The sequence below is a fragment of the Sus scrofa genome, chromosome 2 (genome assembly GCF_000003025.6).
Source record: "Sus scrofa isolate TJ Tabasco breed Duroc chromosome 2, Sscrofa11.1, whole genome shotgun sequence".
Classification (NCBI taxonomy): domain Eukaryota; kingdom Metazoa; phylum Chordata; class Mammalia; order Artiodactyla; family Suidae; genus Sus; species Sus scrofa.
The window spans coordinates 135,268,926-135,284,769 of record NC_010444.4 but is presented as its reverse complement, the minus strand read 5'-3'; the positions used below and the strand labels follow the sequence as shown (position 1 = coordinate 135,284,769).

Sequence of the window (15,844 nt, the reverse complement as noted above, 5' to 3'; positions counted from 1 at the left end):
TATATAAAATCTACATCAAGTGTTTAGCTTAAAGGCGTGTTTAGCAAAATTCTGTGGTCACTTCAGAATTTTGAAAAGGAAGAAACTTCTATTGATGCTGATGAATTACCAGCTTTAGGGCTGATAAAAACATATTCATACGCACATTCCTTATAGTTTATCATAAATCTCCTCAAAAGCCTTGCATTTCATTTTTAGACATCTTTAAAATGCTTGCTTCAAAATTAGCTCGTAGAAAGTGAAAAAAACGGCTTCACCAGGCTCCTTTATAGAAAGACATCATCTAAGAGGCAGGAAATTATCAAGTGTTTTCCAAATAATAACCCCAAAGTCACTTCTCTGGACAGTTAACCACACTGGGTTCTGTGAGACCCTCTGAAAATTCTGTCTAGTCTATAACTATTACTTTACTCTCAATTACAGCTTCCCCGAGGATGTTAGAAGCAAAGTGTGGAAAACGTTATCTTGACGAAAAGTATTCACGGCCGAAGATGCTTAGATGACCAAGAAAAAAAAAAGGCCTGCCTGGCTTCGCGGGTGATCAAGCCAGGTTCTGGGCGGCCTCCGGTAGAGAAACTCCCCGCAGCCTTCCTTTCTCGGCCGGACCCGCGAGGGCCGCTGGACTGACTCCGGGCTTCAACGTCAGCAGGAGGCCGAGGGTCTAGGGGGGCTTCAGGCTCGGCCACACCCCCAGAAGGGGCCGTCCGCCCAACCCCCTGAGCCCCAGAACCGGTAGATCCGGCTCAGCCCGGCCCCGCCCTTCCGAACCTCGCTAGCGGCTACGCCGTGCGAGGTGCGCGCGCGGGAGGCGCAGGCCCGGTCACGCTCCGCCCCCTCGGCCCGACGCGGCCGCCGGGCCCGAGGGCTCGGGCCTAAGCCGCCGGGGCCAGTACCCGGCCGGGCCACGGTCTTCGGCCCCGAGCGCCGCGCACGTCACCACCCCCCGACGTCACCTCCCGGCACTGCAGGCCCCGCAGCCCTCCGCTTTTCTGGAGGGGAGGGGCCCGGCGTCGCCACGTGACGCCTCGTCCCCGCCCGGCCCTGGTCACATGGGTGGCGCGGCCGCTGCGTCAGTCACAGCCCTGGCTGCGGGAGTCGAGCCGCCGTCGCCGCCGCCGCCGCCAGCGGACGGGGCGGGGATCCCGGTGCCAGGTCCTCGTCAGCCCGCCTCAGCCGGCCCTCCCGGCCAGGCCTCGACCGTCATGGAGCGGGGCGGGACCTCCGCCTGTGCCGTGTGAGCTGCGTCGCCGCCGCCTGCGCTTTTCGAGACCTCCCGAACCCTCGCCGCCGCCGCCGCCCGGAGCCCCTCGCCCTTGGCAGCCTGTCGCCGCCCCTCGGGCGGGCTCGAATGCGCGTCCGGTGAAGGTGCAGGCCCGGCGCTGCCACTGCCGCAGCCGGGAGATGGTTCGGGCCTAGCGGAGCCGGGACTGGAGGTGAGAAGCACCGACGGACTGACGGAGGGCCGGGCCGGGCGGCGGGGGAGTGGGGGAGGGGAGGACGGGGTCCGCCTCCGGATTCGGAGGGACCCTCCGGGCTCGGGCTGCTCGATCCGGCATCTCTTTTCGCCTTCGCATTCCAGCCCCCTACCCTTATACACACACAAAACATTAATGAAATGGCTAACCCAATCCTAACAAAAATTCCCAGAAATCCATCTTTTCCCAGTTTTGTCTTTCCCCTTCCATTTCTCAATCCATTCTTGCCCTCAGAAATTCCTTCGACTGCATCGTTGCTTTTAAAGCCCCTCCTGAATTTCAGGGTGTTTCTAGTTGAAGAGAAAAGAGGGCCTAGATGCTGGCTAGCATTACCCAACTAGTTCTCGCTTTCCTTCTCGCGATCCTGCGCACGTCCTCCTCCTTCTCCTCCTCCTCCTCCTCCTCCCCCTCCCTCCCCCGCAAAAAGGAAAAAAAAAAAAGGGAAAAAAATTTCCGCCTTCGGCTGGTTAAGGGGGTTGACTAAAAATGGGAATGTTGGGGGTGTAATACTGGAACACCCCCCCCCATAACTTCTGAATCGGTCCAGCTCGTTACCCCGATAGCTTGTATTTGGATATGGATGTGTAGGCCTTTCCTCCAGCTGCCGGTGCTCGGGGTTAATCTCGTAATTGACGTCAGTGCTTTGTTCCTTCCACTTTGCTGTTCCTTCCACTCTTTGAGGATGGATCATGGGATCCAGGAGTTGGAGGAGTCTCCTTACTGCCTTTTCTTTCGCAAAGACTGTCGTTTATAGGAAGTTGAAGATACAAATCTGCGATGCTTGCGTGTGGAGTTCAGACTAAGATGCAGAGTTCGATTTAGGGTTCTCAGAGTCATTTCAATTCAGAATGGTGCGATTTCTTTCCTGCTGGCTAGGGAGATTTTAAACTAAAGCTAGGCCCTTTTCCAGTTATCAGTATTTTTCCTGACGGCATCTAGTCTATAGTTGTGAATAGGATGTTTATAAATGCGGTGTTTAAATTGTGTCTTATTTTTGAGAACCCACGTGTTAAAAAGCTCAAAGCTTTGTTTCCATATTGATTTTGCAAAGCTTTGGAAAGTGCTCCTTTTGTGTACTTGTCCTTTAACTTGTCAAAGTTGAAATATTTATGAGAACTTTCTTAATTTGGCATTTAATAAAGAGCCTCTGTGGCCTGTGAATCTGCCTAGAATCATCTTCCATCATATGCGTATAAAGAAGTGTTGGCAGGTTGCCACCTGGTTTTTGACAAAGCTGGCTTCTTTAAATTTCTCAGGTTTATTTTCTACTTATTCGTCCATGTGTCCTTCAGTCTCCAAACATGAAAAAAAAAACCTTAAGAAATTATTGTAAATTATCTTTTAGCATTAACTTAATTGGAAGCAATTAAAAGTTAATTTTTTATACCAACAGTTTCAGTTTGTGATGGTTTGCAGCCTGATGACTGGTTTTTGTTAGCTCTTCAGGAACAGTAGGCAGGTAGGATGTTTGTAAATGACCCAACCTTTACTGTTTTTTTTTTTAAAAGAGCTTAGCTGTGTTCATTGGCAAATGGTCTACAGGTTTGGAGTGTGAAGTTGATTCTACAGTGCTTTGGTGAAGCTGTGTAATTAAGAATTCTTAAAGATAGGATATTTTCATTCAGATTCACTTTCTACTTGTCATAGGACATACATTCCCTTCTCTGTGTTCTTGAGTTCTTGTACCCTCTTTGTGACATTCTGCTTTTTGTATTGTAATTTTTAAAAATAGGTCTGTCATGTCTTTAGAGCAAGATCTATATTTATACCTCTCCCTATGCTCCCCAGTATTTTACACAATTATTAGATTGAATATGTGATGTCCAACCCAAGATTTCACAAAAGGGTAATCTAAAAACAGCTGTATGAGCAAGTTATCTGTATTTGAAGGGGAAAAGTAACTCTCAGTTGCAGAAGATGACAGAAGGTGAAGCCTTTTAAAATTATGTATGTTAACCTTTTTTTAAGAGTTAAGGTAAATGTCACGGTTTTTTGTGTACCTGAGAGGAGCATAGAAAACAGGTATTTGATCTTTTGTGGCTGTCTGGTTTAGAATGGGATCCACAATGTATGAGGCCTTCTCGTCCTAGTATTTTTCATAAAATCGAAAGGATACGCTTAAGTATTGAAGGGACACCTGAACAGTGACCCAGAAGTGCAGTGTGTATTATAAAAATTGATGGCTTCGATTTTATTTTTTATTTCAGCTCTGTGCTACAGATGTTTTACAGTAAAAACTGTCCGTATCATGTAAAGGTTTCCCAGCTTTGGAACCCCCTATCCTCATTTTGTTTGACCTGTTTCCTTTTTTATTTCCTCTAAGTTGAAACGATTAAATTTGATTTCTGGGAGTCTGTTTGTCAGTCTCAGTTATTGTGAAATAAGGTGTAGTCAGTGACGAAAAACTGCTTAAAGCTAACCTGACTTGTTACCTTGCTACTTTTTTGGTTTAGGAAAAGCACCCCTGCTGTAACTCCCCACACCCAGTGACTGACTGGAAAGCCAGTATGGTTTGGCTACTCATATACTGTCATGATTTGTCCTGAGACTGGGGCTCCCTTGGGCTGCTTTGGGCCTGAGTGAGTCTGCCATAATTTTGTCAATTTGGAGCTGCCTAGTGGGTTATGACATTTTACTTTGACTTTTCCTTTTCTTGTCATCATTAGGATAGTTTTCTGGAGAGGTGAGTACAGGCCAATACTCTGCACAGGCAGGCCTTCCCACTCTTGCCAGTTTCTTTCATTTCTTCTATCTGGAATATCACTTTTCCTGTCTTGTGCCCTGTGGCTTAACATTTACCATCTTTTAAGTTTTAAGGCCCAGTGCAAGTATTGTTGTCTTCTTAAGTTTTGCTTGAGTCCCCACCCTGCTCCACTTGTGACCAATGTCCTTTGAATCCCTGCATCACTTTGTATTGTTTTTATTTGTTCAGCAGCTAGCTGTGGGACTGTATTGCGCTGGCTGACATTGAGCATTATCAGGAAGACTCACTAGTGAAATAAAGGCTGTTATCTCTAAAAAATAAAAATTAAAACGTAATTCAATTTAAAATTTGACTAAAAAAATTAGCATTTCTGGAGTTCCCGTCGTGGCGCAGTGGTTAACGAATCCGACTAGGAACCATGAGGTTTCGGGTTCGGCCCCTGCCCTTGCTCAGTGGGTTAACGACCCGGCGTTGCCGTGAGCTGTGGTGTAGGTTGCAGACGCGGCTCAGATCCCGCATTGCTGTGGCTCGGGTGTAGGCCGGTGGCTACAGCTCCGATTCGACCCCTAGCCTGGGAACCTCCATGTGCTGCGGGAGCGGCCCAAGAAATAGCAACAACAACAACAACAAAAAAAGACAAAAGACAAAAAGACAAAAAAAAAAAAAAAAAATTAGCATTTGGAGTTCCACTGTGGCGCAGTGGGATCAGTGGCATCTTGTGAGCCCTGGGATGTAGGTTCCATCCCTGCTGGGCACTGTGGCGTTGCCGCAGGTGCAGTTTAGGTTGCAACTGTGGCTCGGATCTGATCCCTGGGACAGGAACTCCATATGCTGTGGGCCAGCAAGAGGAGAAGACAAAAAATTTAACACTAACTCCTAATGTCATCACATAGCCAGTCAGTGTTCAAATTTCCCTGATTACAGTTTTTGTTTTAACGATTTGTTTGAATTAGGATCCCAATAAGGTTCATACATTGTATTGGATTGGTATGTGTTTCAACTCTCTTTTCCTTTTTCCTCTGTGAATTCTTGTCTTGTCTTTTTGTTTGGGTTCCCATACATTCTCTTTGTTAAAGAAACCAGGTTTTTGTTCTATGAGATTTCTCACGGTCTGGATTTTGCTGATTGCATCCTTGTGGTTTAATGTAATATGTTCTTCTGTTCACTGTTTTTCCTGCAAATTAGTAGTTACATCTAGAAGTTCGATCCAATTCGGGCTTGAATTTTTTTTAATGGCAAGAATATTTCATAGGTAAAGCTGTATACTTTATATGTATTCTTAAATCCTCAGTCTGTCTTCTCATCCTACTATGTCAGTGAAATTGCTTTTACCAAGGCCACCGGTGACTTCTCCATTACCAGTTTGTATAGTCATTCCTTACTCTTTTACATTTTTCTCTGCCTGATACTGTTAACCATAGTCTCCTCGATATTGTTTTGTTTGGTTTTTTCCTTGACCTTTATGACTCCCTTTACTGGTTTTCTTACTGCTTGCTGCTTCTTTGCAGACTCTTAATTCTGTGCTAATCCCTTTATATTGATAGTTATGTATTTTTGCCTTGACTCTCTTTTCACCCTTCCAGGTGATTTCATCCATTTTTGTCCACTTCATTCATTCCAGGGTAGCCTTAGCTACCATCTTGAAGCATTTTGAACTCACCAGAACTCTTTCATCCAACTGAATACCCCTCTTTAGATTGTCCATTAGGTACTTTGTTTTAGGTAGGAGAGTGACACATACCTGACTTAAGCAAAAAGAGGAATTTATTGGGAACATAAAGGTATCCCATAAGTTCTCAGAAAGGCAGTCATGCCACAGGAGGACAGCTAAGACTCCGAAAGAGCTGGATTCAGGGGCTCCATGTGGGACAGGAATTGCCTCTTTATATCTCACAGGATACTCTCCCCCCTCACCCCGCAAGATACTCTGTGTTCAGTTTTCTCTTGCTGCAGAACAACTTTAACACTCATATCTATTGAATTTTAAATCTTACAACTTCTGGCATCAGAGAGAGACCTCTCTGATTCCCCATCCCAAAACTCAGGAAAGGAACTCATTAGGTTCACCTCTGGACCACAGCTTTGGCTAGGGGTCTCCATTGTAATAACATGCTCTAGCAGCACCATCCCAGAGAGAAATGGAGTAAAGGACATCAAAACATGGTTGTCCACTTCATTCACTCCATGGCTATTTAGTACACACACACAGTCCTACTGTTTCCTATATATATAAAATATTTTCTTTAACATAATCTATCTGTATATACCAGCAGACACTCTAATCTCTTTTATGGAGACAACTCAAATTCATACCTACTTACCATATCCAGAGGTCATTGTTCTCTGAGTCTGGATTCTAAAAGTGATAAATATGCTTTGTCACACGTCTGAAAATTTTGGGCTAAATACTAAATTTAACCGTCTCTAACGTAACTTATACACGGTGGGAAAAAAGTATCTAAAGCTATTATGAGGGGAGAAGAGAGTTTTGTTCCAAAACCTAACAACATAACTTGCTGGACAGGTACAGAAGAAGTTGAACCACAGAGCCAGCACATTGTCTGCGCCTTTATTTGTTACTTTCTTGCGAGTGGATTAAGTTCTTTGGTCAGCCAAATGAAGATTTTCAGTTCTGTCCAGAAGGAAGATTTTTCTCTCGTCTTTGGTTGAGGTTTACACTGAGAGGACATTTGGAAGAATTTTGGAGGAGGGCAGTTCTTTGTTGCCTTAGTGCAGGGGTGGACTCACTATGCTTAGTAGTCCCAATTGCCTGCTTTTGTATGGCCTGAGACCTAAGAGTAGTTTTTACATTTTTTAAAATGGTGGGGGAAAAGTCAAAAGAAGAATATTTTGTGGCATGTGAACATTGTAGGAAACACAAAATTTAGTGCCCATGAATACAGTTTTATTGGAGCACAGACAGACAACATACCCATTCATTTATGTATTGTATGTAGCTGCCTTTGCTGCTGCAGTGGTAGAGTTGAGTGGTTGTAACTGTGGCCTGCAAAGCCTAAAATATTTAGTGTATGGCTTAAAAAAAGTTTGTCGACTTTTGTCTTAGCAGATCAGAAGGCTCTTAGGGGATTCTTGAGTCAGGATTGGCTTAGGGTTAGTAGTTAGTTAAAAGGTCCTATTTACTGTGGTAGTTGTTAGGGTTTTTCTGTTTGTAGATTACATGTATATGTATATATCTCTGTGTGTATGTGTCTATATCTGTGTATACATTTATGTGTGTGTATACATATACATTTACATATACATACATAAATAAAGCAGGTGGGGTCTGCACATTGGCCTAGTTGAGGTTAGGATTCAGGTAGTCAGCTGCACCCTGAAGGTAGGGATCACAGTGTAGATTACACTGAAGCGTGGTTGCTCTTAGTACAGCTGTGTGAATAGGGGAGAGAATTTTGAGAAAAGCTAGGGTAAGTGAGGTGAGACTAGAAGCTGATCACATAGTTCCCGTAATGTTGATCACGTACAGATTAACTATTCTACTACTTCTCAGTCTCTCACCCCTAAATTCTGCTGTTTTCCTCACCTTGGAGATTGCAACGAATCTTTCTTTTTTTTTTCAGAAATCTGAAAATTGTCCTTCACTCTTCTCTTTTATATATCTCACAACTAATTGGCCCCAAAGTTCTTCCTTTTTTTTTTTTTTTTTTTTTTTTTGCCATTTCTTGGGCCACTCCCGTGGCATATGGAGGTTCCCAGGCTAGGGGTCTAATTGGAGCTGTAGCTGCTGGCCTACGCCAGAGCCACAGCAACATGGGATCCGAGTCGCGTCTGCAGCCTACACCACAGTTCACGGCAACGCCGGATCGTTAACCCACTGAGCAAGGGCAGGGATCGAACCCGCAACCTCATGGTTCCTAGTCGGATTCGTTAACCACTGCGCTATGACGGGAACTCCCAGTTCTTCCTTTTTAACATCTTTGAATTCAAACCCTTTATCTACATCATCCACACTCCTATTAACTGCTCTAATCCAGGCTTCGTTTCTCACCTGGATCGTTGAAACAGGTTTCTCATTTGTTTCCTTATAATCTACCTCACCCTATACCAGAGTGAAATTTTTTTTCTAAGTTGCAGATTCACTTCTTTTAAAATTCCTTAGTAATGTTGCATTTTCTATAGTTTTTTTCTAACTGGGGATTCTACATTAATGAGATTTACATAACTTCTAAAGGACTGCCTTATAGCCAGGTAATCCCTTGGGAGTTTGTTGCTGTGTTTAGATTTTGTTTATTACTGTGTTTGTGCCAAGTTATAAAGCATTAAACTAACAGTGCTCATATAGGGAAAGCTGTTGAGTTAAATTGGATCCTGTCATGGTATATGTTAATACAGGCAGGCATAGTAGGCCTGGCATAGTAGTTACTGTCATGTTTTCACTGTGAGATGTATCTGGTAGATCCCATCTTTATAATTAATCAACTGGAAACTGTTTGCAGCATGAGTGTTTGAGTCCAAACTTGAGCAGTGGTTATACTGGATACACATTCAATGTAGATTTCATTAAGGTACTAAACTACAGATGAACAAGACAGAGTCGCCAGAGTTAACAAGTGAGGCCAATTTAAAATTGACATTTAAGGGGAGTTCCCGTCATGGCGCAGTGGTTAACGAATCCGACTAGGAACCATGAAGTTGCGGGTTCAATCCCTGGCCTTGCTCAGTGGGTTAAGGGTCTTGACGTGAGCTGTGGTGTAGGTTGCAGACTCGGCTCGGATCCCGCGTTGCTGTGGCTCTGGCGTAGGCCAGCAGCTACAGCTCCGATTCGACCCCTAGCCTGGGAACCTCCATATGCCGTGGGAGCGGCCCAAAGAAATAGCAAAAAGACAAAAAAAAAAAATTTTTTTTTGACATTTAAGGACTGGTGAGGTTGTATATATAAGGTTATATTTCCCTAAATTAGCCAATAAACACTTGCAGTTATTAAATCTATTTAGTATGACATTCATAAGCGTTTTTTTGCGCTAGTGTTATTGAAGTCAAATTACAGAAGTGGTTTAAAAATACAGAACTAGACCTAAGACTACATGTTTTCAGGATTGAGTACATCTTCGGTCTAGTTTGTGCAAAACAGGATAATTGTTACATTAGAGTTAAGTTTTGTTTTTGTTTTTTTCTTTTTTGGCTGCATCCATGGCATATGGAAGTTCCTGTGCCAGGGAATGAATCTGAACTGCAGCTGTGGCCTACACCACAGCCAGATCCTTAACCCACTGTGTCGGGCTGGGGATTGAACCTGTGCCTCTGTAGAGACCAGCTGGATCATTAACATACTGCACCACAGTGGGAACTCCTAAATTTTGTTTTATATTTAATTTTAAAATTGTTTTAGTTTTACACTTACATAAAAGCTGTAAACGTAATGGGTTTATACCTAATTTTATATCCATACCAAGTTCTTAATATTATAATTTTTAGGAGTTCCCATTGTGGCACAGTGGTTAACGAATCCCGACTAGGAACCATGAGGTTGCAGGTTTGGTCCCTGGCCTTGCTCAGTGGGTTAAGAATCCGGCGTTGCTGTGGCTGTGGTGTAGGCTGGCGGCTACAGCACCATTTAGACCCCTAGCCTGGGAACCTCCATATGCCTCCCTCAATTTCTAGGGAGTGGCCCTAGAAATGGCAAAAAGACAAAAAAAAAAAAAGATTATAATTTTTAAAAGGTCATCACTCAACATCAGGGAAATAGAATTTTCTCTGAAAAGCTATCCTTATATCTTTCAGATTTGAGAAACAAACATATAGGTCTGGTCTGATCCTTTGTATTTCTCCAGTCTTGTCTTTCATTTTTTGCTCTCCCAATCCTGTTTTCCAACTACTGTTGAGCTACCTCTTTTCCCTGGGTTCTCTTTTCAAGGCTGTTGCACATGGTGTTCTCTCTGCTTAGAACTAACCTCCCTCCCTCCATCTTTTTCCTTCCTTTCCCTCCTTCTACCCTCCTGCCACCTTTCTGTAGTCAGGTTAGGGCTTGCTGTGACCAGATCTTGAAGGTGATGGGTAATTTTTTTTTAAGGCTGCACTGCAGCATATGGAGATGCCCAGGCTAGGGGTTGAATCGGAGCTGTAGCCACTGGCCTACACCACAGCCGCAGCCATGCCAGATCAGAACTGTGTCTGCAACCTACACCACTGCTTATGGCAACACCAGGTTCTTAACCCACTGAGCGAGGCCAGGGATCGAACCTGTGTCCTCATGGATGCTAGTCAGATTTGTTTCCACTGAGCCATGATGGGAACTCCAATTTAAATTTTATGTCCTTAGTCTCAGTGCATTGTGTGACACCGTGTATGTACTGGTTAACACAGTATTAACATTGTACCTTATAGATGTATTGGTCTATACTGAAGAGAGATTTTATTTTATCTATTTATTTATTTATTTTTTGTCTTTTTGCTATTTCTTTGGGCCGCTCCCACGGCATATGGAGGTTCCCAGGCTAGGGGTCGAATCGGAGCTGTAGCCGCCGGCCTACGCCAGAGCCACAGCAACGCGGGATCCGAGCCACGTCTGCAACCTACACCACAGCTCACGGCAACACCGGATCGTTAACCCACTGAGCAAGGCCAGGGACTGAACCCGCAAGTTCATGGTTCCTAGTCGGATTCATTAACCACTGCGCCACGACGGGAACTCCCCTGAAGAGAGATTTTAAAATAAAGCCTTCAAAATTCCTTCTGATTTCTGTTTAAATATGTTACAGGTGAAAATTAGAAAATATTTTGATAATAGGTTTACTCTTATCACTCACAAATTGATTTTAAAAGTAAGTAATCTTTGTGCCATAATAAACAGCTCATTTATAAGTTTGTATTACAGTGATTAAAGAGCAGTAGCCTTAAATTACTTTTTTTTCGGCCGCCCCTTGGCACGTGAAGCTCCCCGGGCCAGGGATCAGCTGGGGAACACTGGATCCTTTAACCCACAGTGCCAGGCTGGGGATCAAGCTTGTGTCCTGGCGCTATAGAGATGCCAGTGATCCCTTTGCGCCACAGCCTAAATGCCTTATTCACATTTTAGTAGAATCTTATTAACAAGAATTTAGGGTAATTAGGACAAGGGCTAAGTTCACAAGCCTTGAGTATGTGCCTTCTTCCTTCAGTACGTTAGCATTTTCTTTCTAACCTTTTAAACAATATTCTAAGGAACTAAATATATTTCAGGAAATCTAGATACTTTGTTACCACCTGTCTTCCACATAGGCAGAGGAAGATGAAATTGATAAGAAATAGTTTCTTGTTACTGTAAAATCTATGCAGGCTTTGCTATACTATGTTTTTTAACTTTTTAATTTGCTATATGCATTTTTAAGCAGTAAAAATTGCTTTTATTTTGCCATTTGGCCCTGTGTTATTTTCTCTTGGCTTCCTCAGGTACTATAAATGAAAGCAGTCTTGTAGTACTCTGTTGAGTAGATCATTCCTTTCTGGATGTTGTTACTGAAACATTCTTCAGTTTTTACACTGTCTCAGTTTGCCAAGTATTTTTCTGAGATTTTACAGTCTAGCGCTTATATTTTGTGAACACTTGAGAGTACAGAGTTTCGGTAAAAATAGAAATTGATCATTTCTGTACATGTGTTTTTTTTTTTCTTGTACATATGTTGTTTTTCTTCTAGATAAACACTTTTAGAAGAATTGCCTTAAAAACAGCAGAATTCATTTATGTCAGTATTAATGCTTTATTGGGTTGATAGTGTATTTTTTAACTCAACAATTCTGGTTTTAATTTACAAAGTCTGCTTAAAAGTAAGATGCAGAGAAACATGGTATAAAATACTTTATACATTCTAATTATACACGTATGATACAAAAATGTTTTCATTGCATAAAGATTTTCACATGTTGTTTAATGGAAAACAACTAAAATGTTAGATAAACAGTCCAGTAGATAAAATTTTACCATTTATCTTTTAGATCATGTAATTTTTCTTCAAAATCTGTACATATTCTTGGGATGCTTTTACAAGTTCATGATCGGTACACCTTGGAGGAGAAGCTCTATAAGATCCAGATTAATAGTTAGCAGCATCTTTTGCTAGTTCTCTAGTTATGTTTTCTTGCCACTCCTGGTGAATCTTGGTCAAGTAAGTCTCAATGCTTTTATTTGAAGGAGGTAAACGTGAGGTAGAAATCACTGCATTTTCTCTTGGAGTAAGATTTCCACTAAACACTGAACTCTTAGGAAGATTTCCAGCATAGGGTGGCTCCAGGACTGGCCTCATAGTCAGTTTGGAATAAAGATCTATTCTGCTCTTTCTCCACCAGAAGTTTGGTAGTGGTCTTGGCCAGCCTCTCATTAGTCTTGTTTCGTTTATTGTCCAATTAATTTCTTACTTTTAATTATTTCAGATAGAGTTGCTTATATGTTTCCAATTCTGTTTCCTTAGGATGTTCTTGAAAAGTTTCCACTTTGGAGAGTTCAGATTCAAGATCTCTAATTCTGAGTTCCCATTTCACTTCTTATTGAAACACAATTATTTTCCCATAACTGCACCAAGTTTTCTTGAGATACTGCTTGTGTCTCTAGAAATAAGTTGACTTTTGTTAATTGTTCTATCTCCCGTCTTGCTCTTTTTTCAGTCTCCCATTTATGATGCTCTATTTGACTGCATTCTACCATGTTCATTTCTATGTGACTCTTGAGGTTTGTGTTGACAGTGTATTGAACGCAGTAAAAAGAAGACCTGTTCTCTTACTGTTACCAAAAATAAAAGTCTTAGTGTTCCCTTGTGGTGCAGCAGGTTAAAAATCTGGCATTGTCACTGCAGCAACTCAGGTTGCAGCTGTGGTGTGGGTTTGATCTCTGGCCTGGGAACTTTTCCCATGCTGCAGGTGTGTGCAGCCAAAAAATGAAAATTAAAAAAAAAATTAGCAAAAGTGTTAGGAAATGGGAGACTATTTGTGGGTAGACAAGGGTAGGTGACATACCTGAAACCTAACTTTTAGTGACTGCTCCCATTGACTCTGACTTTTTTTTTTGAACTGTTGAACAAATGGTTACTCATTTTTGTTTTTAAAGTTTTTTGTTTTTTGTTTTGCTTTTTAGGGTTGCATCTGCAGCATATGGAGATTCCAGGCTAGGGGTCCATTTAGAGCTACAGCTTCCGGCCACACCCACAGCAACATCAGATCCGAGCCACATCTGCCACCTACACTACAGCTCACAGCAATACTGGATCCTTAACCCACTGATCAAGGCCAGGGATTGAACGCACAACCTTATGGTTCCTAGTCGGGTTCATTTCTGCTGTGCCACAACAGGAACTCCTGTTTTTAAGTTTTTATTTTATATTGGAGTATAGTTGATTTACAATGTTGTGTTAGTTTCGGGTGTATAGCAAAGCAGTTCATTTATACATGTACATACATCTCTCCTTTTTCAGGTTCTATTCCCGTATAGGTTATTATAGAACATTGAATAGAGTTGCTTGTGCTATACAGTAGGTCCTTGTTGATTATTTGTTTTATATATAGTAAGTGTGTATATGGTAATCCCAAATTTCTAATTTATCCCTCCCCTGCCACCTTTCCCCTTTGGTAACCATAACTTTGTTTTCTATGTCTGTTGAGTCTGTTTCTATAAGTAAATTCATTTGTATCCTTTTTTTGGTGGGAGGGGATGTGTCCATGGCAGACAGACGTTCCCCCATCAGGGATCAAATCCAGGACACAAATCCACAGCAATGACAACACCAGCTCCTTAACCATTAGGCCACCAGGGAACTCCATTTTTTGGGGGGAACTCTGTTTTTTAGATTTCACATATAAGTGACATCGTATAGTTGTCTTTCTGTGTCTGACTTCACTTAGTATGATAATCTCTAGGTCCATCCATGTTGCTGTAAATGGCATTATTTCAGTTTTTTTTCTGGCTGAGTAATATTCTATTGTATGTATGTACCACATCTTCTTTATTTTATTTTTATTTTTATTTTGGCCACACTGCATGCGAAAGTTCTCAGGCCAGAGATTGAATCCACACTTCAGCAGTGACTCAGGCTGCTGCAGTGACAACGCTGGATACTTAACCCGCTGTGCCACAAGGGAATTCCGTGTACCACCTCTTTATCAGTGGACATTTAGGTTGCTTCCATGTCTAGGCTATTGTAAATAGTATTGCAGTGAACGTTGGGATGCATGTATCTTGTTGAATTATGGACTTCTCCAGATATTTTCCCAGGAGTGAGATGGCTGGATCATATGGCAGCTCTATTTTTAGCTTTTTTTTTTTGTTAAGGGCCACACCCTCAGCATATGAAGGTTCTCAGCCTGGGGGTCAAATTAGAGCTGTAGTCACTGGCCTATACCACAGCCATAGCAACGCCAGGTCCCAGCTAGGTCTGTGACCTGCGCCACAGCTCACGGCAACGCCAGATCCTTAACACACTGAGTGAGGCCAGAGATCGAACCTGCATCCTCATGTATAGTAGTGAGATCGTTTCTGCTGAGCCACGACAGGAACTCCTATTTGCAGCTTTTTTTTTTTTTTTCTGTTTAGAGCCGCTCCTGTAGCACATGGAGGTTCCCAGGCTAAGGGGTCTAATTGGAGCTGTAGCTGCTGGCCTGTGCCACAGTCATAGCAATGTGAGACCCAAGCCGCATCCGTGAACTACACCACAGCTCATGACAACGCCAGATCCTTAATCCACTGAACGAAGCCCGAGATGGAAGCTGCAACCTCATGGTTCCCAGTCAGATTTGTGTCCGCTGCGCCGCAATGGAAACTTCATATTTCCAGCTTTTTAAGGAACCTCCATACTGTTCTCCAGACTGTTTGACTCGAGGCAATGAGTATAGTTGTGACCCTTATAAAATCCGTGAAGTGTTTTGAGTGTGTATCTGCAGTATGTCGCCATTGTATTACTTGCTGGAAGGGAGATGGGAAGTTGAATGATGTCCCATAGTTCTTACTCTTCAGAGGCTTGTGATATGGAGGTGAGTAGGGAGGGTGGATAGAAGAAAAACATTTTAATAATCCTAAGGTAAGGCAGGTGTTGGGCACCAAATGAAATACAAAGAAGTGCTTTGGCAAGTGAGTGATTTTAGTTCTCAGAGGATTCTTGAAGAGCTTCTTGCAAGAAAAAGGATATGTGGTGAACTTTGAAATGGACGTATTTAGGGATGGGGAAAGGAAGGACGCTATATGTAGAGGGACTAGTTTGAGTAAAGACCTAGATCTGAACATAAGTAGTTTTTTTTCCCAGGCTCGGTTAAGTCCTCAAGGCTTTGTAGAAGTAGGTAGGAATTTAGCTGCACACAGGTTTGAAACCTGAGGTAAAAATTTTGTACTTAGATTTTCCATAGAGCTTTGAGCTATTAATGACTTTTAAGCAGGAGAATGTCTTAATTAGCCCTGTTTTATAAAGATATAAAGGTAATTATTTATGCGTATGGCACATAGGTTTCTAATAAGATACCTTTGTGGGTTTTAGATATTTGTATGCTTTCAGAGTAAAAAACTGAATCGAAAGACTATTTTCTTCTTTATAAAGGGATTCGTGAAATGACTTTTTAATCATTCTTTCCACCTAGACTTCTCAATTTGGTTTGTCTATATGTTTTCAGAGTTTGGTAGTGCAGTTTTGAGATCAGTTTAAACCAGCTTAATTTGGTTTAACATTTATCAAATATTAATAAATGCCCAAGA

The 15,844-nt window shown here is 42.4% G+C and overlaps 1 protein-coding gene across 6 annotated transcripts in view; it reads left to right on the top strand.

The window, feature by feature from the left end:
• The window catches only part of AFF4 (AF4/FMR2 family member 4), an 87,865-nt gene continuing 72,859 nt past the window's right edge, over positions 839 to 15,844 (top strand). Inside the window, exon 1 of one of the 6 annotated variants that reach the window (XM_021084750.1) lies at positions 839 to 1,433. The gene's annotated coding sequence lies outside the window, so the exon portion shown is untranslated. The remainder of the gene's footprint in view (positions 1,434 to 15,844) is intronic. The other 5 variants (XM_021084747.1, XM_021084748.1, XM_021084751.1 and 2 more) reach the window with 5 other exon arrangements.